Source organism: Acinonyx jubatus, chromosome C1 (genome assembly GCF_027475565.1).
Source record: "Acinonyx jubatus isolate Ajub_Pintada_27869175 chromosome C1, VMU_Ajub_asm_v1.0, whole genome shotgun sequence".
Taxonomy (NCBI): Eukaryota; Metazoa; Chordata; class Mammalia; order Carnivora; family Felidae; genus Acinonyx; species Acinonyx jubatus.
The window spans coordinates 145,313,787-145,338,066 of NC_069381.1; the positions used below are offsets into that span (position 1 = coordinate 145,313,787).

The 24,280-nt window shown below is 40.6% G+C and overlaps 1 long non-coding RNA gene across 2 annotated transcripts in view; it reads right to left on the reverse strand.

Moving 5' to 3' along the window:
- LOC113598215 (uncharacterized) overlaps positions 1–24,280 on the reverse strand; it is a 47,551-nt gene that overhangs the window by 15,645 nt on the left and 7,626 nt on the right. For both annotated transcript variants that reach the window (XR_008295374.1, XR_008295373.1), the window contains exons 2-5: positions 7,469–7,597; positions 5,245–5,635; positions 1,924–2,081; positions 281–367 (exon numbers count right to left, since the gene is read on the reverse strand). This is a non-coding gene — a long non-coding RNA (uncharacterized LOC113598215). The remainder of the gene's footprint in view (positions 1–280; positions 368–1,923; positions 2,082–5,244; positions 5,636–7,468; positions 7,598–24,280) is intronic.

Here is a 24,280-nt window from a genome sequence, read left to right on the forward strand (position 1 = left end):
TCTCAAAGTGCCATACCTTGGCACTCTCCCATAGGGTAAATAGGAAACACATGGCCCGTGTGTGGGCCAATTCCCCTTCCAGGCTTGCTCAAAACTCGTGCCACTCTTTGCCACGGAGCCCAGATTAAGGCTTTGGCTTCATTCTAACAGCTTCTACTCATTAAGTGGGATTGCCAGCTGATGAAAGAAGATTGCCATCTTCTGTGGAAGAAGCCTGTTTGCCATCCCTGCTCTTGAACAACTTTGTAAAATTTAAGTATCCCGTGTCCCATTCTTTTACCTTCTCCTTTATAAACCAGCTGAGGAGAGTTCCAGGCAACTTCCCTCTGAGATGTAACGTGTTACACAATGCGTGGTTGTCCTATACCTGTTAAAGACAAAGATCCTGAGCTTCGCTCTGGAATAAATCTATTCCTGGAAAAGGGCACTGTGGTGTGTCAATTAAGAGCACCAAGAAAGATAAACACGTGAATTCTAATTCTAGCTGAAATGTCATTTACCAGCTGTGGGACGTTGGGCAACTTAACCTCTCTGAGCCTTAGTTTCCCCTTTTGTAAAATAGGGATAAAGCACAGTATTCATATCATAGGATTATTGTAAAGATTAGATGAGAGGAACGTAAGACACTTAGGGTGGTACCTGGTAGATAGTAAGTACTCAAAATGTTGGGTATGACACAATTTGCTATTTTTGTCTGTAAAGAAATCCCTGGGAGTCTAAAGGTCTGGGTTCAGATATGCCTAATATTATTAACCATGTAGCCAACAGTCAATAAGAATACTTGCATTGTTTACATGAGCAAAGCTAATGTTTACTAACTTCATGGTGCTGTTCAAATCACCCTTTTGGGGCCTCAATTTTCTTCCTTGTAAAATGGTGCGGACAGCTACTCAGTCTAACAGATAGCATCACTGTGAATATTAAATCAAATAATATACATGAAATGGCAAGGAACCATGGGAGAGACTCATTTCTTGAAGATAACTGAGATTTAAAAAAAAAATTAAAGGAGAAATCACTTAAGAGAAGAACGAAAATTTTACCATAAATGGTATTTTTAGGTGTTGGTTGAATTCTATTGTTAAAAATGAAACATTAAAAATAAGTTTATCTTCTATTTTCCAGAATCTTATAGCTGTAATTATTTGCTAATTCTTGGAATCATAAAATGAATCAAGTGTCAATTTTTTTTGGCTTAACTTGACTGACAAAACGCTAAGGTCTCCTTTTCTTCACATTGGATTTTTGCTACACACTTACTGAAAGGGTCAGTTTTTGCCAAAATATTAACGGACTTGGCTCATTCTCCCAAGGGTCTCTTTTAATTCTCTGATATTTAAATCAGTCTCTTTTGAAGCTCAAATTGTCCCTCATCCAAGTCAGATGAAAGCCCGCATCTTTTGCAGGATATGCAATTTCACTTTGTTGCAATCAATTTGCATTTGATTTGCATTGTATTATTGACCACACGGGAGGGTCCAACAAAGATCTTGATACCATATGTGAGAATAGACACCAGCATGATGGAAAGTTATGATTAAATGGGAACTAATTGTAAAAATGGTCAGTTCATTAATGAATCTTTTTCTGTCCTGGAAACTTTTGCTTCCTCACCAAATCTTGACACTGCAAAGATGTAGTTAATGAGTCTCCCTGTTCCCATTAAAACTGTATAGGATCCATGTCCCAAGAATTTGATTTGGGATCAAATTCTTAAGAATCAGATTGTATTTCAAGTGCCCTCACATAAGAGATACTATTTTAAGGCATCCTTTGATGTTTCTCAAGTAAAAGGAAACACCTACCCAATCCCTGACTTAATCTTACTTTTCACAAACCTGAATTTCCAGGAATCACATTTTCTTAGAGCAAAGTTCATCCCTATTGCTTTAGGGAGTTGGGGGTCGAGTGATGTTGCCTCACCTTTTTTCTCTGCAGGCAATGGGCCAGGTCCAAGAACAATTTGAAGCAGGTGCAGGAAGGCCAGGTGTAGAAATGAGTCCCCCACCTGGCAGGAAGGAGGGAACTCCCCTTCCCTGCTGCCTAATAGAGGCCTGTAGAGCAAGAGCTCCTCACGGTCCCTTGCAAGCAAGACGAATGGATGATTAGAGACATGAGCAGGCTAGGGAAACATGGCCCTACCTTTCCTTAGTGCCTCCCTGTCCTATCACTTCCCTGGCATGTCTGGAAGGGGAAGCGTGTGATATTTGTGGCAATCACAAAAGCCACCCTTCCCCCATCTTGAACCAAACTCCACTCTTCTGTCCTGGGGGCTAAGGAGTGAATATGGCTGAGATCAAACAGGATTTCATGGTGCTTTTGTTAGAGTTCCTAAACAGGCAGCTGTGGGCAAAGATTTAAACAAACAACAAGACTTTTAAAGGGGTTCTTGAAACGATCTTGTCACGTCATGGGTGACTGTGTCGTTCCCAGGCTGCAGTCTGACCTTAGTATGACAAGAAGCTTGCACTCTGAAGGACTGGGGAGACCCCTTTGAATGTGCTTCATTCTTTTCTTCCTCTCAAGGGTGGGTAGGGGAAGGAGACAGAGAGAGAAGAGAGAGGGGGGTGAGGGGCAGAGGCTCTGGAGAGAATGGCATGCTGCCAGGAGAAGAAGGGAGACACAACATGGCTTGTTGGGAGGAAATGAGCCAGTTGCACCCCCCAGCCCCACCCCTGCTAAGTCCTCTTACCACAAAGTGGCCACTGCCAAGATTTCTCCTGCCAGGCCTAGGTCTGTGGAGCTCCCACACACCATCTACAAAGACCCAAGACAAACGTGGACAGCCTCAAAGCCTCACTTCACTACATCTTAAGGCAGTCCTAAATGCTTGTAGCTTCTCATTTAGGACAGCGAAGAGAAATCCCCTTGGGAAAACTCGCTTTGAAGTCCTAAGCTCTAATGTTTAAAATCTGTTAGCAAACCACACATTTCTCCACTCTCGCTGGGGCAGCTGGTTTCTTTCCAAATAAATCACAGGGCTGCTGAGCATTCTAATGCAGGATCTTTGGGGTCTCCTTTCAACACTGCTCAAAAGGCCCAGCTGCAGGGCAGTTGGCCTGAGACCACCTCCTATGGGCTACAGTCCTATTTATAAAATCCTTTGGGACAGGTGTCTGGAAGGTGGATTTAGGAACATTGTGTGACTGTGCAATGCAAGAGGGTGTCAGGTGGTGGCCAAGATCCTGGGACATCAGAAGTCAGGCCTGGAAGACAGGCAGAGAGAAAATGGAGTCTCCATGAAGATATCAGCTGCCTCCTACCTTTGGTGGTCGGCACCTTAACCATGCAGGGGCTCATAGAACTTTCACAGGAAGAGAGAAGAAATGCCTAACCTCAGCAGAGTATGAGCAAACCTTGAATATGAAGGTCACATTGCTCTGTATCTGAAAAATGATGACTCAACAGGAAAGGACAGTTAGGGAGGAGATAAGAAGTGCCATTCAAAGGTCTATTATGTGCCTGTGTAGGAGGACAGAGAGCACAAAATCATGACCTTGCCATATAGATGTTTATAGTGTAGTTGGGGAGAGAGATGAAGACAGATGAAGTCAGAAGGAGCAATTCTCTGGGGGTGATAAGCCATACCAACTGAAAGGATGGCCTCTGGAGTCCAATTTCTCAACATGAACCCCGCCCACATCAACTTGCCAGCTGTATAACCTTAGGCAAGCTTTCAAATTGCAGAGGAGACTCTGTTTCGTCATCTTCAGGCATACATATTTAGTGCTCACCTCACAGGGATGGTGTGCATCAAATGAGCTATCCCTGTGAAACACTTTCCCCATAAAAGGTGCTCAATAAATATTAGCCATTGATATTACCATTATTCAAAGATGGAATATAACTAAGCCCTAAAGTAGCACGGTATGGCATAATGTAACCGACAGTTCAGAGAAACAGAAAATAAGTTGCTTTGAACCACTTCAGTGGCTTGGAAAAAAAAATGGGCTGGATTTGAATGATCAGTGGAGAGGAGCACAAATCTGTTCAGGACATGCAAAAAACATGAGAGAAGGCACAGACAGTGGTGTTCCTATTCATGGGCCAGACTAAACTGGAGGCATGGTGAGCAAAGAAAGCATTTGGCTTAGTTGACAAGGGCAGAGACAACAACAACCCGACTGGGGCAAAACCAACCAACCAGAGAGGAGGGAGAAGCCTGACATCTCTGAACAGCAGTGGATGTGGTGAAGGTGGAGTTTCAGGATGACTAACGGGGCAAAAGTTGGAGGATAGCAGAGAGCAGAGGGCCTGGAGTCAGGCTGGCCAGCCAGGGTGATGGGGCAGTGATCTGGGGGTGTGACGCTGGGGATCTGGGGCTGGGTGGAGGGATGGATTAGAAAGACCTTTACGGGAAACAGGAAGTGAGACTTGATGCTCATCTGCTCAGCATACACATTGTGAAGTATGAAAGCCTTAACTGAAGGCTCTTGTTCATGCATATATTTTGGTTTTAAGGAACAGAAATGCACTCAAGTTAAATTGAGTAATTAAAAATTTGTACACAAGCATAGGGGCTCAGGAAAAGCTAAAGAAACAAAAGGAGGCCTCAGGGAGATGGTAACTGGAGAGTTTTCTCTAACATAAATGGCTCTAGTAAAATGTCCATGTGTTTCATTTTAGTGCTCTACCAATAACAGACTTAATTTTTCTCCGAGCTTCTGTATCTCCATCTCTCACTTCTCCCCATGTCCCTCACCCTTAAAATTATATTTTGTAGTCTCTATAGTGTAGTGGGGATACTATTTGCAAAAACATTAAACTGATATGTTTTATTTCCCCTCTTAAATCATGTTCATTGTAGCTCTCCACCTCTGAGGCTCAGCCATGAAATCTTTTGTCCTGTGAGAAAATAGTCGTTCTGAAACCGGGGCTTGGGTGAGGAAGATTTTCTAAACGCCTTCAGAATTTCAGGAGTTAACCTGTTTGGGTCAGATCATAGAACTCCTTGCAGGGCATGGAGATACCTTTTCCATCTAACCTAGCCACGTCCCAAGGCTTGACTAGAAATGGTGGAAGGATGATCCGATGCAGGTGAAATGATGGAAAACCCCACTCTTTCTGGACTGAAGGACCTTGGGAGAAAGGAGAGAGGTAGAGGTGGAGGAAAGGAGATACCAGACACTTACTTTGTTCTCTTATCTCAGCCTCAAGGCCAACCTTGAAGGACAGTGGGTAGCTTTAGGAACATCTAGGTAACTTGGAGTCTTCAATGCCATGAGAGTTCTCTTGTACCCCTACCTGGGACTCCAGAAGGCAACCACTTCCCACGTCACCTCTGGGACAGCTTCCTCAAAGTAATCCTGGTGGTGTCGTGTGGTGGAAGAGACAGGCTTATCTGATGCTTTAGTGTTTCTTGTTTGCTTTTGGTGATCCAGTGGTGTGGATTCAACACAGAGGAAACCGAGAGTTTGGGGAGCTCTATTTCTGAGCAAGAGTGTTTTGATGTTGTGGCAGATGAATGGGAGTCACAGGCCTTTCAAATCAGCAGGAACAGAGTGAGGCCACATGAGATGGAGGGCCACCAGCCACAGTCCAAGATGCAAGAGATCAGATCACAGGTAATACCACCTACCAATGGCAGTGGTGCATGCCAGTAGTTCCAGCTGTGACTGAATATTCGGGATCATGGCTGTGGGGAGGAAAAGAGACACAGGATATCATATGGCTTTTAGGGCTCTTTCCTTCAAAGCCATGAAGTCACTTAATCCCTATTTGCCCCATAGACCCACATGCCATATTGAAATAGAGAGGGGGAAGAAATAAAATTCTAAAATACTGGGTAATACCTAAAGAAATGTCAAAATTATTACTTCAAGCCAAGAAATGGTCTAAGATGTTTTGTTTTATTTTGCTCTGTTCCTTTTGTTGCCCAGTCAACGGGGCTCATGAAGAAGATTAAAGGAGTTACAAATCAAATGAGGAAGCTACACTTTCTCTACACTGTGGAATTATAGTTTAAATAAATTTATAACCCTACCACGAGGCTGTCTGCTTGCTCATAGTTTCCACTTGAATATGGTCCATCGTGACTTTCCGGCCAACTTCCCAATTGCTCTCTAAATCATTATCTACAATTTCATTTCTCACTAAGTGTCTAATTTGCCCACTATTTGTTAGCTTAAGGACTCGCCAGTCTTCTTTGACCAGATCGTCTTTTTGAGCCAGGTTGTGCATTGAGATTTGACCTCTGAGTCAGGCAATAGGAGACAGAACCGTATGAAGGGGAAGTTCTAGGAAAACATCTGAGGTAGATAAAGTAATAGCATAGTCAATTCTTTAGTATTTCACCTATGCTTCAAGTCATGACCAAAGTAAAACTTGGAAAACTGCCCTATAAAGGCATAAAAATGTTCTATCTCAACAAAATGTTCCTACCTCTGTATCTCACCAGTAGACTTTCATAATTGTGATTGAGTTTCTCCCCTACCAGAAATAAGCTTAGGGTGTCCTGTGAATTTCACCTCCTTCTCCCATATGGGGAACCAGGGATCAGTCAATTCTTTTTTGCAGAATTTTATTTATATAGTCCAGTTACTCAGCTATTACAGTTAATAAAATTTTGCCATTGTATAAGTAGAATATGATTTTTCAAAGAATTCAAATGTATTGAAACAGATAAATTAAGTCATTTATCCCATGCTCAAACACACTATTCTTATTTGAAGATTCTGAAGATAATTTAGTATTTTGCAGTCTCTCTGGGTTGTAATTATGAAAATCAGTTATCATTGTTCTTTATATGTGCATCTGAGTTTGGGTTAACAGTCCAAGTCAATTTATAATTCTGTCTCATGTTGCATTTATTCCAAATTTCCTTCCATCCAAAAGCAACTTTGCGCTGCCCTGTGGTGTATTTCCTCTCTCGTGAACACCTTTGTCAGAAACTCCACATGTTCACACAGCAGGGATGTTAAGTCTCATCTAAGGAGAAGCAATCATGAAGCCCACTCCAGGTGATCCACACTTCGGCATGAGCCCGGGGCTGATGAGCTAACAGGAAAGCTACACCTGAGGGGTGTTTGGATACATAGGTGGTGGCTGGTTTACTCATTTGCCTAATATCAGCATAAGTTTAAACCTGCCCTTTTCTCAGATTCGTATGTCAGTAGCAAGAGCAACTTGACATAGATAGTGTGGATAGGAGGATTTTGTGGCTGACATCACTTGTAAACCTGGGTATTACCGCCTACCCAAAGGCGTGAGACCAATACAAATGGGAAGACACAGAAAGTCTGTTTCATGTTTTCTAATTCAGTGCCACTCCTTAGTGTCATATGTGAAAATAACATCACTTCAACATCATCTGTAACTGTTGAAAATGAGGAAAGATAGAGCCAAATTATAAATGAATGTACCTCCAATTATACCTGCAGGTAGGGAACAGCTTATCACCCTTATCCCATGCCCCGATGGCTTATCCATTAATGTATTTTTATTCAACAAGCATTCAGTAAACATTTACCAGATTCCAGGCTTTTTGTAAATTGCTGAGGCCCAAATCTCCTTAGCCAGCTTTCCTCCAACCTCAGCCCTGGCATATTAGGGTATTTGCTCGTTTTGTGGGATTTTCACTCCTGGATCAGCTCAAAATCTGAAGAGAAGAGGTATGGGGGGTGAACAGTCCTGAGCAGCATTTGGTCAAGGGTAGGTGAAAGGGTGAGGGCCTGTAAGAATCCATAGCCAGCTGTTCAACCAGAGATGGGGGGGGGGGGGCTTCTGCCTCCTGCCAAGCACCTAATTGAGAAGGGGCACTAAGTATTACAGGGCACTAAATAAGAAAGAACACAGGTTTTTGCAAGAACTGTTCTCAGAGATTGTACTCATTTGGAAGGAATGCTTGGACAAGTGGGGTGGGCAGTGTCAGGGGCAGGGGCAGTGTGGGACCACCCACTGGGTAGGCTTTGGAGACAGAGAATGTTAAAAGAGTATTTTTGTGCCTCTAGTTGTCCACATGGGTGAGGTCCTGACCAGAGCTGAGCTGCTCAGGAATGTAACTGAGGCACTGAGGACACCCCCACATGTCTTCCCTCTCGGTTTACCTGATATAGCATGTAGTCTGTACTCTAAGTCAAGAAAGTACTTAAAGAATATTGGTTTAGGGGCGCCTGGGTGGCTCAGTCAGGTAAGTGTCTGACTTTGGCTCAGGTCATGATCTCATGGTTTGTGAGTTTGAGCCCCACATCAGGCTCTCTGCTGTCAGCACAGAGTCTGCTTCAGATCTGTCTCCCTCTAGCTCTCTGCCCCTCTCCCAGTTGCACACTCTTTCTCCCAAAAACAAATAGATATTTAAAAAAGAATATTGGTTTAAAGGGGTGCCAATTATTAGCTATCCAAATTCCTGATTCCATGTTTAACCATATTCTTCTAGTCTCTCCAGGACCTGAACCATTTGAGTGGCTTGAAAAGGACATCGGAAAGCTGCATGAGGACCTGAGGGGTGTTGGGAAATAGAGGTGAGCCCCCACCCAATTTCAACCCCTGCCCATCTCCCAGCTAAGCAGAGCAGACTCTTTACAGACGTGATGTGAGTGAATGTGACCTCTGCCATCCGTTTTCCACTGAAGCCCCTCCCCTCCTTCAGGCGTCAGTGCTGGTGGAGTGAGCCCTGACAATTTAGGTCTCCCCGGTGTGGCTCCAGACATTCTGCTTGCCCACCCCCATCACAACTTAATTGTTTCGTGTTGGATCCCCTTAGGGCTTCATTAGTGACTTTTACCGGAGTATCATATTCTACAATAATGGGGGATTATGGCTCAATGTCCAGCTTCTTCCTCAGAGGGAGACAAAGAGGTGAAAAGGAAAGCATGAGAGATAGATTATTTCAAAGGAATATATCTGGCATGGTAGGCTATGGGACAGGTGGAGAGTGATTTACGGGCTTGTGCCACCTGACAGTGCACCCTGCAAATCACAGTTCCTGGGGGATAATAACTTCCCCATTCATGCCGCGGCCCTGCTCTCTTCTTTTAGTCTCATGAGTTAAGCTCCGTGTTGTTCTCAGGTGCAGTGCAAACCAGAGGACAACAGGTCTTGTGTCCTTTCCCCCATTTTCCTTTTTAAATTTCTTCATCTGTTTGTGGCCCAGTGTTTCTTAGTAGCAGAGAATGGTTTTTCAGGCTCTGTTCGTTTTCAGGTGAGATACAGTAGTGAGTTTTTCCCCTACTGTGAACGACAGGTGTATGGAAATCGTAGTTGGAGAGAACCGGAGGCAGCGATCAGAGGCTCATATACCCTGCAGGAAGTAAGAGCAGCGAGCCCTTGGACCGACTCATGTCTTCGGGATCTAAAGCCATTTCAAAAATCAGTCTGTATGAGAATAGTCATCAGCTTTCATTTAGAATTCTAAAGTGAGCTGGGAACTATTACCTGGAGGGAAGAAGTTTGTAAATGTTTTCCATTAGTTTCTTCTGATTATATGTTAGAATTCAAATGTATTTGTTTAAGGCCTAAATCCTATGGAAAGTGTTCACTTGCAAGAGACTCCAGCAAAATGGCTCTTATGTGGTATTATTTATTCAGACCAACAAGCCCCATTGCAACTTGAGACAAGCGTGCCCTTGGTTTCAGGTTCTTCCCTAACAGCAGTGACTTATTATTTTTTATTTCTAATAGTCAATATCTTCGATTTCCTCAATTTCCTTTTTCTCTTTTCTTCCTGATTGGAGAAGTGAAAATATTAAGAATGATAGGCAATAATGGAGAGTAGGGGGCTTTAGGCTTTGTTCCTGACAAAGAAATTTAGCGAAGAGATTTAGCTGGGAAGATTCATGAGGAATAAACACCTTTGTGGACTGAGGCTTTCTGTGAGCATATACTGACATAGAGCATCTCCTGCAGACAGAAAACTTATTATTTTCTCTAGTCTTCGTTTTGAAGAACTGCGTGAACTGTTAGCAACTATTTGCTAAAAGCCTAGAGGTAGAGACTCGAAAGTGAAGATTAGGAGGTGAACAATTTGGTTCCAATTTGTTTACATGGATTATTTGGCTAAGTTGGGTTTTCTTTTTTCTTTTTTTCCTTCCTTCATGCTACTTTATCCTGTCCTTGCTTTCCAATAAGGTAACAGATGAAAAGTGCATTGGCTCTAACTAAAATTCCAGTCTCTGAAAGAGATCTTAGAATAAGAAGGATCTGGCATTTGCTGAGTAAACAAAGAGGACAAAAATTCTATTCGTCAAGAAATTTTTTTTAAAATGAGTTTGTATTTGCTGCTATCAAATGTAAAGATGAAATTTGAATAAGTGTGGCCATCAGAGCAGCTATTACAGGTGGTGAGCTATTAAAATTTATTGTGGGAACTCCCAGGAATATATGTATAGAATATCCTTCATTTGATCGCAACCTAACTTGGTTAACTAATTTTTTTCTATGGAATTTATAAACCAAAGATGATTTTGTGTACTTCATATTTAAATCAACTTTAATGATCAGTGAGATTCCTCTGTCAGATGCTGGAAAGGAAGGAGCTTGGGGACAGAATCCAACTGGGCTGTGCTGAGGGCATATTGAAGAATATGAACTGAATGTGAACTATTAGAGGGAATAAGTAAAATGAAATAACAAATTTTACTTGGAAAGGAAACAATGATTACTACTTTCTACCAAGCCCAGTGTTATTCAATACAACATTTCATTGAGTCTTCACAAAACCCAGCCACTATGATACTATTATTCCCATTTCATGGGAGTGAAATGTAGGTACATTGAAATGTAGGTATGTTGCCCAGTGGTCCTGGCATACACATCCTCTAACAAGAAATCATGCATTCTTTTTCCTAATCCACAAGGCCTTCTATGTAAATGTCCTATGTGAATATCCCTGCAGTGGATAATTCATCTTCTAGCTACCAAAATATAGTGATTGGGTTAAGGTTGCCAGTTTTAGCAAATACAAATATAGGACATCCTGTACATGTCCTAAATATTCTATGGGAAAATTTTTTTCCATTAAAATTATTTTAAGTGTGGTAACACACATGTAACACAAAATTTACCATACTGAAAATTATTTGTTGTTTATTTGAAATTCAGATTTAACTAATGTGCTATATTTTATCTGGTGACTCTATATGGGGGATCATGAGCATTTACTGAGCGGGAAAAGACTGAAGGAAAAAGCAGGCAAGAAACTGGAACCCAACAATGAGCCTAGAGTCCAATGAACAGCAATGAATCTTCGTAAGGAAAAAAAAGGTGCACCTTACTTACCCCATTTGCACATGCAGCTGTTGGAAAAAGTATGAAGATGGAGACCCCAGAGTGTGGGTAAACTTAGAAAAAGTGTACTTGTGGTAAACATCCAATAAACAGTGACAGAATTAAGGTCTGCTATTATCTAGAATGGACTCAGTTTATTACCTAGAATAAGATATACCGTTATATCCCTAATGGCTAATGCTCTGGATACCGACAGCAGTCACTCGTTACATAGTATGGCACTACTAAGTTAAGAGCACAAACTTTGGAGTGATATTAGCTGCCATGTATTATCTCTGTTACTTTGATTGTGTTACATGATATCTTTGGGCTTCAGTGTCTTTATTTGTGTAATAGAGTTGATATTACTCTAAGAGTTATTTTTACTCCATAAATGGCAGACATGGCTTTTCTTCATCATCATCATCATCATCATCATCATCATCTAGAATGGGAATTGGTAAACATTTTCTGTAAAGCCTCAGATGGTAAATACTTTAGGTTTGATGGGTCATAATGTCTCTGTTACAGTTACTCAACTCTGCCCATTGTAGTGAGAAAGCAGCCACAAACAATACACACAAGAATGGCTATGGCTCTGTTCCAATGAAACTTCATTTACAAAAATAAGCATTGGGTCAGATTTGGCCTGTGGGTTATAGTATACCAATTCCTGATTTAAAGCGGGGATACTCAGTCTCCCAAATCTCATTATCATGGGGAAGGAAGGAAAGAGGTGCTTTGGAAACTGGTGGATAAGTGTGAATTTATCTCTGACAGAGCATCAGTTGTGTGTAGTGAATGGCAACTGCACTCTCTCTCTCTGTCTCTCTCTCTCCACACACACACACACACACACACACACACACACACATACATATGTGTGTATATGAATAATGTGTATATGTATATACATATATATGATCTTATTTTTTAGAGCAGTTTTAGATTCACAGCAAAATTGAAGGGAAGGTACAGAGATTTCCCATATTTTCCATGTACCCACATATGCATAACCTCCTTACCAACATCTCCCATCAGAGTGGCACATGTGTTATAATGATTAACTACCGACTCATAATACCATAACCCAAAATTCATAGTTTACATTAGGGTTCACTCTTGGATTTGTACATTCTTTGAGCTCGAACAAGCATGTATCCATCATTGGACATGTATCCATCATTATGGATACCATACAGAGTATTTTCACTACCCTAGAAAGTCTCTGTGCTCTGCATATTCATCCTGCTTCCCAACCCTCAACCCCTGGAAACTACCGATCTTTTACTCTCGCTATAGTTTTGCCTTTTTCAGAATGTCATGTAGTTGGAATCACATAGTATATACAGACTTTTCAGATTGGCTTCTTTAGCTTTGTAATATATATTTAATGTTTCTCTATGTCTTTTCATGGCCTGAAAGCTCAGTTATTTTTAGTATTAAATAATAAGCCACTGTTTGGATGTACCACAATTAATTTATCCATTCACCCACTGAGGGACCTTTTGATTGCTTCCAAGTTTCAGCAATTATGAATAAAGCTGCTATAAACATCTGTTCGCAGGTTCTTGTGTGTATGTAAGTTTTCAGCTCCTTTGGGTAAACATGAAGGAGCATGATTGCCAGATCAGTAAGAGTATGTTTAGTTTTTCGAGGAACTGCCAAACTGTCTTCCCTGTGGCTGTACCATTTTGCATTCCCACCAGGAATGAATGAGAATTCCTGTTGCTCCACATCCTTACCAGCATTTGGTGTTGTCAGTGTTCTGGATTTTGGCCACTCTAAAAAGGTCTAGTGGTATCTTATTGTTGCTGTTGTTTTAATGTTTATTTATTTATTAATCCATTTATTTTTGAGAGAGAGAGATTGGGCAGGGGAGGGGCAGAGAGAGATGAGGGGAGAGAGGATCTGAAGCGGGCTCTCTGCTTATGGCAGAGAAGCTCAAACTCACAAACCACGAGATCATGACCTGAGCCTAAGCCAGACACTAACCAACTGAGCCACCCAGTTGCCCCTCGTTGTTGTTTTAATTTGCATTTCTCTGATCACATATGGGTGTGAAACATCTTATCAGATGACATATGCTTTTGTTATTTGTATATCTTCTTTGGTGAGGTGTCTGTTAAGGTTTTTGGCCCGTTTCTTAATAGAGCTGTTTTGTTATTGTTGAATTTTAAGGTTCTTTGATATTTTGAATAACAGTCCTTTATCAGATAAGTCTTTTGCAAATTATTTATTCCCAGTACACCTTCCTTTTGAGAATTCCTGACCTAGAGGAATAAGGAAGAAACATGTAAGCTCTTTGTCAAAACCCTGAAGGAAAAAGTTGAATTTTATGCACTTTTGTAACAATATCTAACATGTACTGGATGCTTATTGTGTGCTGGCAACTGTGATAGGAATTTTATGTACATTATCTGATTTAGTACAGCTCAAACTCTAAAAAGAACAAGTAGTATGACTATCCCTACTTTGAACATGGGGAAACTGATATTTGGAAAGATTCGCATGATCACACGGTTAGCCAGAGTTTAATTCATGCAGTCTGACCCCAGTGTCTGGATGCTTGACTCCCATACCATATTACTAGCACCTTGTACTGGGCCTGGTTCAGTACTGTTCCATAATTATTTGTAGAAGGGAATGAATTAATATAGGAAGCTATAGCTCACAGTTCTTCCAGGGAATTTTAAGCATTTTACCCACAAGTTGTTGAACTCATTACCATTACTTTTGAAGGCTGAAGGATTTACCTTCTATAAGTCAAATGTGGAGAGCTGGGCATAGACCGATGAAGGTCTTTTTAACTGGAGGTAGAAATAAATAGTGAAGAAAATAATAGAGTATTATTCCAAAGAAGGTGTTTCGTTTACTAGGTTTGATGAGACAGTGTATCTGCTGTAAGCATTTGCACAATTTCACTCTGACTTACAGCAAAATATTAGTAGCTGTGTTGAGTAAAGATCTGTATATGCAGAAAAGCAACAGAAAGGAAAAATGCAGGTTTGCAAGTCCTAGTTTACTTTCTCATGGTTTTGTTTATTTGTTTTGTTTTCTTAAAGAAGAAAATTCTTATAAAGTATGGGAAGGAAACTAAATATTGTATTTCTCTGTGTGCTTTGGAGAGTCGTGGGCTTTGCATATTGAAGGTCATTTCTCCCTGGTAACATGAGATTGTGCTGAAATTGCTGTATTGGGACATGCAGAAATGTGAGGCAATCAAAAATGTGCAAACCATCCCAAACCCAGTGACTTGTAGGAGTCTAGTGTGTGCTTAGGGGAGCTTTAGGGGTTAGGCTTTGTAGCTTTATCACAGCCTTCTCCAGAAACATCACCACTGGTATTTTAGTTGACTCCTCTCATCCCCATAAGCAGTCAGTGAATTTCACATTACATTGGGTTAAGAACTTTTTCCATTAAAAATTATTTTAATTGTTATAAAATACATGAAACATAAAATTTACCAGTTAATACTTTTTAAGTGTACAGTTCAGTGGCATTAAGAACATTCACAATGTTATACAACTATTACCACCATCCATCTCTGGAACTTTTATGGTCTTGCAAAATTGAAACTGTACTTATTAAACAACTCCCCATTCCCAACACCCCTCAACCCCTAGCAACCCCCATTCTACTTTCTGTTTCTATATGTGTGCTATTCTAGGTACCTTATGTAAGTGGCATTATATAGTAGTTTTCCTTTTGTGTCTGGCTTTATTTAACCTCATGTCCTCAAGGTTCATCCATATCATACCATGTATCAGAATTTCATTCCTTTTTAAGGCTGAATAATAGTCCATTATACATATATAGCACATTTTGCTTATCCATTTATCTGTCAAGGTACATTTAGGTGGCTTCTGTCTTTTGGCTATTGTGAATAATGCTACGGTGAACATGGGTTGGGGTAATGATTCCTCTCTTTTTATTTTTTTGTTTTAGAGAGAGAGAGAGAGAGTGAGTGTGAGTGGGGGAGAGGGGAAGAGAGAGAGAGAGAGAGAGAGAGAGTCTTAAGCAGATTCCACACTCAGCATGGAGACCAATGTCGATCTCAATTCCATGAATCTGGGATCATGACCTGAGCAAAATCAAGAGTTGGACACTCAACCAACTAAGCCACCCAGGCACCCCAAGACTACTGATTTCTTAACATTTTTTTTTCATTTGAGTACAATTGACAATGATACATTAGTTTCAGGTGTACAATATAGTGATTCAGCTTTTCTATATGTTATGCTCACCACAAGTATAGCTACCATCTGTCACCATGCAATACTATTACAATACCATTGACTATACTCCATATGCTGTGGCTTTTATTCCCACAACTTATTCATTCTATAACTGGAAGCCTGTATCTCCCACTCCCCTTCACCCATTTTCCCACCCCACCTTCCCTCTGGCAACCATCATGGACTAATAACTTTTACACAACACTGTGCTAAGCTCTATAGAGAGGAAGCACAGAGGCAGCTCTCTAGGAGTTTCTATTTTAAAGTAACATCAGGGTGCCTTGATGGCTCAGTTGGTTGAGCATCTGACTCTTGATTTCAGGTTGGGTCATGATCTCATGGTTCATGGGATTGAGGCCCACATCAGGCTTCATGCTGACAGTGAAGAGACTGCTTAGGATTCTCTCTCTCTCCCTCTCTCTCTGCTCCTACCCTACTTACATGTGCATTCTGTGTGTGTGTGTGTGTGTGTGTGTGTGTGTGTGTGTGTTAAAAAATTTAAAAAAATTAAAAAATTAAAAAAAAAAGAATTGTTTTAAAAAATGAAATAAGATAAAGTAAGATCACATTTATCCACAAAATGTAAAACCCAACTCTTAATTCCTTTATTTGACATTTACTGAGAGCTTACTATGCACTTTTGTGTGCTAAAGAATTTAGCATGGTCCAAAGAGAAGTTCTGGCCTCTGCCTCTGACTTCTGGGAGGCAATATCTGAGCCTTTGGGAAGTTATGCCTAATAAGAGTATCTTTGTTTGCTTGAGGCCTTTGGGTCATACTGGATTTAACAATCTATTCAGTCTAACAGTGTATTTATACTGGGGGCCACCTACATTCATATAAGTTTTAGGATGGGCTGGCTAGGCTAGTAAGGTCAACAGTGTGGCTTAATGTCAAGAAGTGAGGGCAATCCTGGGGACTTTATACTCTAATTTTATACTTGTCCTAACTTCTTATACCTAGGTGTTGTGTTAGGCACTGAGTGTGTGCTACTAAATACAACACAATTTCCTCAAAGCAAGGGAAGGGAGACGGCAGATTTCCAAGTGCTGAGAACAGAGTGTTGGAAGTACTGAGGCATGAAATAGCATGGTGCATTTCAGAAATGGCAAGGAGTTTGGCACAGCTGGTCTTATTTTGCTTTCATATTTTTCTGTCTCAGTGAATGACATATTCATCCATCCAGCTAGTCATACCAGAAACCTAGAAGTCATCCTTGACTTCCCTTTCATTATTTTAACTTCATGAAATATACCATTAATTTTACTTTCTATACCTCTCAAATATCTATTCCCCATCTCCTCCACCATTACTACCACCACCACCCTGGTTTATGATATCGTCAGGCTCCACCTGGACTGCTGCAGTAGCCATCTAACTAGGGTGCAAAACCCACCTCATCTCTGACTATCCATTCTCCACACTGTAGCCAGAGTGATCTTCTGAAAGTACATATTTGATGATGATGTTACTCATTCCTCCCCCACAAACTTTTAATATCTTTTATAGTTTCCCATTGTCATTAGGGAAAGACAAAATCTTTGGTCTGGTTTCAAGGTTGTGTGGGGTCTGGCCCCCAATTTCCCTCACCAACACCTTCCCACATCACACTCACCTCACCCCACTTCACTCAGGAAGCTGATAGGAAGAAGAGATTTGTGGGCACAATACCCATGAAAAAGAGAGAAAGGAAGTTGCTCAGGCCAAGCAAAGATTCACTGATTAGAGGTCAGAAAGGTTATGGAAAAGAGATGAGTAGAGGGATGTAAATGAAGAGGACAAGTACAGAAGGTCCCAAAGTCAGCCGAGGACTATCAAAGCAAATGACCCTGTTATTAGGTAAACTGTTAATTATCAGTCATTGAGGAGATCTTCAGTAAACAAAAAAACAACTATCTAGCTGGTTGTAAGATCATAGATCCCCTCCAAAATGCCAACCAAGATGGAAAAACACATGGTAGGGGAACTCTGCACTTACAAAATTTGTTGCCCAGCTCTAGCCATTTAGTGTACTTGACCATCAAGTAACCAAGCTGGTGCTCTCATTCGGCTTCATATTGGACACAAATGCCTATCAGTATTTCAATTATGAGGCTATTTGATTGATGGCTAGGATAACTGGCTATTCATCAATTTTTAATTGAACTAGACCATTAAACTCTTTGAGCTTCTCTTGAGTGTTTTCCCATGTGAGGTCATGTTTTAACATAAGCCATATATCATATCTTGGCAGCAAGGCATGACCAACCTTGAGCACCTGGCTGGCACAAAGATAGGTTTTAGCAACTGACTTTGGTATGTTAGGCAATAAGGTAAATGTATATAAACCTTGTCTAGGGAGGCTGTATACAGAGTACAGTTTTTGTTGTTGTTGTTGTTCAAATGTAGGCTACTTACTTGATACATAACTTTAGGTAGCTTTTTAATATCCCCAAGATTCAATAGCTGCAAAATGGGAGTAACAAAGTCTGCTTCAAAAGATAATTGTGGGCAGAAACAAATGAACAAAGAAAAAAAAGAGAGAAACCAAAAAAAAAAAAAAAAAGACTCTTAACTATAGAGAACAAACTGATGGTTAACAGAAGGGAAGGTGGGTGGGGAGTGGGTGAAATAGGTGATGGGGATTAAGCAGTGCACTTCTCATGACAAACACTGAGCAATGTATAAAATTGTTGAATCACTATTTGCATGCTTGAAACTGATATAGCACTGTATGTTAACTATATTGGAATTAGGATACAAAACTTAATAAAATCAAAAAGTAAAGAAAAATTAAAAATAAAAATGAGAAATTGAGATGTAAAAATAAGATAATTTGGGGAAGAAATGAGACAATATTTTTGTAACGTCTTCGGTACAGTGTCTGACACACAGAGTTTCGGAGAAGGCACACTCCGCTTTCTGTACCCATCTTCCTAATATGGCTTCCTCTTTCACCTCCAACCTTTTTCTTCCCCTCAGACATGTATGTCTTTGTCTGATACCTAGCTGTTCATGGCTCCTAAATTCAGCCTTCTATCCAGGCTTCTCATCCTTCAAATGCTCCAGACCAAAATAGCTTCTTGCTTGTCACCACTCATCAAAGTTCCCATTCCTGAAGTTCTGACCTCAGCCGGATGTTAAGAAAAAGCACTTTGATTGGTTGGTTAAATAAGTCGATTATAAAGTGTAAATTAATTAGTATATGTCATTAATACATGTGATTTTGGTCAAGCATATCTTGCGGTGTGTGTTTGTGTGTAGGTGTAGGAATTTCCCCATTGCTTGTGTCCAACCTGAGGCTGTAGAGACTAGGAGAGCAGGCTTTGGAATTAGCCTGCTAATGAATCACATTCCGACTCAGTTTCATATTAGCTATGTGACTTTATGCAAGTTACTGCAGCCTCTTCAACCTACATAGGTCAAATAAAATCGTAGGGTGAAATGAGATGATTCATACAATACACTTTGAAGAGTGCCTGGTGCACGGTAAGCTGCCCAGTAAATGTTAGCTATCATGATAGTTGATCATCAAAGCAGTCATCCCCCCTGTCTCTGTCATTCCACCTCTGCTTTGAATCTCAGAGAAGGTAGGACTCAATGTGATACTTCTTTCTCAAAAGTCTGCTAGTAATGAGAAGAGCATTTCCTTTTGTTTTGTCCGTGACCAGAGACCAAAATTCCAGGAACTCAGCATCTAAGCAGAATGTCATTTCAAGGTTTGTGCTATGGACTGAACTGTATACCCCTGTCCCCCAACTCACATATCAAAGCATTAACCACCAATGTGATGGTATTTGGACATGGGGACTTTGGGGGTAATTAGGTTTAGATGAGGTCATGAGAGTGAAGTCCTCGTGATATTAAGTGCTCTTATAAGAATAGACACCAGAGAGTGCACTCTCTCTTTCTGCCATGTGAGGACATGGCAAGCAGGTGCCATCTGCAACCAGAAGGAGGGCCGTCACCTGGAACCAGGTATGCTGGCACCCTGATCTCAGACTTCCAGCCTCTAGAACAGTAAGAAAATAAATGTCTGTTGTTTAAGCCACCTGGTCTATGGCATTTTGTTACAGCAGCTCAAGCAGACTAATACAGTTTGAGCGATAAGATGATCTTATAACTATCCAAGTATAAAATGTCAGAACCTTTCAGTGACCTGGTAGAAACTTCCTAATAAAGCTAAAACTTTATTCATTGACATGTGATCTCGTTCACTACATTAATTATAGTCACAGTCTAAAACCCCAGATGACTTTTAGATGAATCACAAAATTGTTTCCTGAGCTGGATAAGAACTTAGGAGTCATTGATTTACCTTCTCATGTGGCAGATGAGGTCACTGAGGCCTAGAGTGGTTAAAAGCTTTAGCAGAAGCCACATAGCTGGAGTCAAGTTCTCTCCCTCTGAGACCAGTGTCCTCTCCACACAAGGCCTTGGTGTACATCATCAGTCACAGGGAGGCCCTGGTGAGGCTGTAGAGATGAATGAGTTCAAACCGCAGCTCCTAGGGAGTGCAAAGATTTCCTTTCCTGCTCTTCGTCTGTGGTGTTAAACTTTTATTTGCACTGTACCTCAGAGATGCAAAGAAATCATGGCTTGTTTTCTATAATGGGTCTAAACTTCCTCCTGAGCCCCCTCCAGCCCCCTCAGTGTGAGAGATGGGGGTACAGGGAGTGGTGGGTTTGAGACAGTGGGTGGTGACACCTATGTTTGCTGTCAAACAGTATCACTGTCTCCCCCACTTAGTCTCTTTTAGATCATTTGTCTTACTTGGGTTTGGTCTTTTGGGTTTCTTCCCATTCCTGCTGCTTCTTCTCAAAATGGAGAACACTTGACTCTGTGTGTGCAAGTTTGTGTGCTGTTTTGTGATGCTAAGTCTGGTCCTTCACTGGTGTCTGCTGAGTTGCTCCTGGACCTGCATCACCTTTGGGTGCAAGATCAGGTAATTTGGTCCTATTCCAGGGCTCCGCTAGTCTGTAAATTCTTTCTGTGGCCCCTGTCCCTTCCCTAAAGCACCTGGGAGCTTTGGATCCTCCAGACCAAAGATGGGCATACTATGGCCCTCTGTCCAAAGCCTGTTTTTGTAAATAAAGTTTTACTGAAACATGACCATGATCATTCATTCACACATGGACTGTGGCTGCTTTCATACCACTTTTGAGTAGCTGTGAAGAAGACTGTGTGATTCACAATGTCAAAAATATTACTGCCTGGCTCTTTAGAGAAAAAGTTTGCTGATCACTATTCTAGACAATGCTGTCCAATAGAACTTTCTGCAATGTTGGTTATGTTTTTTATCTGTGCTTTTCAGTGCAGTGGCCAACACCTACACACAGGTATTGAGCACTTGAAATGTGGCTAGTACAACCAAGGAACCATATTTAAATTTGATTTAATTTTGGTAACTTGAAATTTTATTTTAAATAACCCTAGTGTCTAGTGGTTTTCTTTTTTATGGCTGAATAATATTCTATTGTATATAGATACACCACATTTTTTTTTTAAGAGAGAGCGTGAGTGGGGGAGAGGGGCAGAAGGAAAGTGAGATAGAATGTTAGGCTGGCTCAGCACAGAGCCTGACACGGGGCTCAATCCCATGACCCTGGGATCATGACCTGAGCTGAAATCAAGAGTCAGACACTCAACTGACTGAGCCACCCAGGCACCCCTATACCACATCTTCTTTACCCACTCATCTACTGATGGACACTGGGCTGCTTCCATAATTTGCCTATTGTAAATAATACTACTAAAAACATACGGGTACATGTATCTCTTTGAATTAGTGTTTTTGTATTAATGTTTTTGTAATTTTCACCCAGTAGTGTGATTACTGAGTCATAGGGGTGTTCTATTTTTCACTTTTTGAGAAACCTCCGTATTATTTTCCACAGTGGGTGCACCAGTTTACATTCTCATGAACAGCGCTCAAGAGTTCCTTTTTTTTTTTTTAACATTATTGCAACACTTGTGTTTTCTTTTTATTTTCGTCATTCTGACAGGTGAGAGGACATCTCTCATTGTGGTTTTGATTTGCATTTCCCTGATGCTGAGTATGTTGAGTATATTTTCATGTGTCTGTTGTCCATCTGTATGTCTTCTTTGGAGGAATGTCTGTCCAAATCTTCTGCCCATTTTAAAATTAGATTATTTATATTTTTAGTGTTGAGTTATATAAGTTCTTTATGTATTTTGGATACTAACCCTTTATCAGATATATCATTTGCAAATATCTTCTCCCATTCAGTAGGTTCTCTTTTAGTTTTGTTAGTTGTTTACTTTACTGTGAAGATGCTTTTTTTGTGTAGCCCCAATAGTTTATTTTTGCTTTTGTTCCTCTTACCTCAGGATACATAAGTAGAAAAATGTTGCTACAGTCAATGTCAGAGAAATTACTGCCTGTGCTCTCTTCTAGAATTTTTATGGTTTCACATCTCACATTATGTCTTTTAATCCATTTTGAATTTATTTTTGTGTACAGTGTAAGAAGGTGGTCCAGTTTCATTCTTTTACATGTAGCTATTCAGTTTTCCCAACACCATTTATTGAAGAGACTGTTTTCTTCCCACTGCATACTCTTTCTTCCTTGTCAAAGATTAACTGACCATATAATCATGGGTTTATTTCTGGGTTCTTTATTCTGTCTCATTGATCTGTGTGTCTATTTTGTGCCTTGCCTATTTTCGAATGAATAAAAAATGGGATTATACCTCATACTTTGATGTTTTAAAATGAACAAAGCTCCTTCCCTACTGGGGGTGAGGATAGAAAAGGCCAGAGGAGATAAAGGCTATAGACCTCTTTCCTTACAGCGGATCGAAAATTATAAAAGAACGTGGAATCCCACTCACATCATGGATTAAAAAAAACAAAGCTTTAACAAGTTAAATGATGACCCATTGCTGGAAGAGAAGATGTATATAAACCCACATGCCCTCTTTCTGACATTCTAATTTTTCCCCCATTCTTTATTTGATCATAAATAGTGCAACTCAGATTAATTTCGGAAATTTGTGTATTTGCTTAAAATTTCAATATCTATGACTTCTGGAGGTGTCTTTTATTTTATAATAAAATAATTAGGTTGTGGATATTACTTAAATTTTTATTTGGAATTAACTAGAAGGTTTTCTGAATTATGTTTAACCTAGCATTTTTAAGCTGCAATTGAAGTTAAATTAGGCTTCTTTCTTAGAAAACAAAAGGGTATTGGCAAATAAAGTTTTGGAAGATTTATTTTAAATGAGTTAACACATAGCGAAGCATATCATCAGCCATGAAGTATTCTGCATTAATAAGGCATTGCTACTATGATCATTATCAGCAATCCTGGAAAAACTTTGTAATACAGTTTTCTTTCTCACCTTGCCAAGAGTGTGAAATTATTTAAGATTTGGAAATCGCCTAACACTTAGTTACTTAATGAAAATAGCATAGATTTCCCATTTTGGTAAAGTGATAAGAAGGTGCATAACCTCATCAGATGGAGAGTGATAGCTTTGAAAACACAGGAGAAGGGATAAAGGGGGAATCAATGAAATTGTTTTTATAGTAGTAATTATAGAGTGCGAAGTGCTGATCTGGTTGCCAGAGATTGTGAATGAGATTATGCATGAGGGCACACTTACTATCAGGGTAGTTCACCCAATGAAAAACAAGTCTTGATAAGCTCCTGGGTATTTTCTTGCTATCAAGGATTACCTGAACACATTTCTTTCAACAATCTCCTGATTCTATGCAAATGAGCAATGTCTATGCAATTCATACAGCCCAAATTTAATGCAAATGTTTCAGTCAAATCAACATTTAAGATAGGTTTATTTATTACTTCCACTCTGCCATCTGTTTGAATATGACAGAGATGGGATCAGGGGACAGAGTAGCTAGTTTAAGCAGGCTGTTTCATTTCTCTGAGCCTTGGTTTTGTCATCTGTAAGATGAAGCAGATAGATGGTCCAGGATCACAGACGATCCCAGGGACCTGGCATGTATCTGTGTGAAGCCTGCCTGCTCTGGCTAAGACACTGGGAATTATTGAGAATTTGGTTAGCCAGAAGGCCTTCCTTAAAGCACTCACATTCAAAATGTTTAAGTTCTTTCCTGTCCTGGTTTGGTGAGCAGGCCTCTGGCTGGCTGCCTCTGGAGTGAACGATTGCTAAGGTACAAGAAATCATGTTCCACGAACCCATATCTTTTCTTTTACGAAACTGCTTTTGATGTCCACCTGTGCAAGTTGTTACTGCATTTCAGGTTGAAATGTGCCCCTTTTGCTTGCTCTATGAAAACTAAGATGGGCCCTTTAGATAATTTTCTTATGTCAGGTAGCACAAGCTTAAGCTATGTTGGTGGGTGGTGCTGGAGAAAGATTTCAGGAGAATGAAGTTTACTTCCTGATTCCAGTGAGCTCTCTTGGTGGGCTCCCTCTTGGCAGGCAGCTTCTCCAGTGTCCGGCTTCTGCAGGTGCACAGCTTCTCTGGCATTTGGCTCTTGCAGCATGGGAGTCTCTTTATGCACTTGACGCCTGCACTGCACGCAGCTACTCTAGTGCTACTGCAGTGTCGTGACTTCTTCAGCGCCCACTTTTTTTTTTTTTTTTTGCATTGGGAATGATTTCTCAAGCATCTGGATTTGGCACTGGATTCGGCACAATTTCTCCAGTGTCCAGTCTCTGGAGGGTATGAAGCTTCTCCAGAGGCCAGCTTTTGCAGTGTGGGTGACTTCTTTAGCATCTGTCTACTGTAGTGCATAGAACTTCTCCAGTACCTGGCTTCCACAGTACATCCTGGCTAAGCAGCTTCCCCTGGAAGTCTTTGTGCACATTTGTAGCAGAATACTTCTGGCAAGACACCTCCCTGTAAA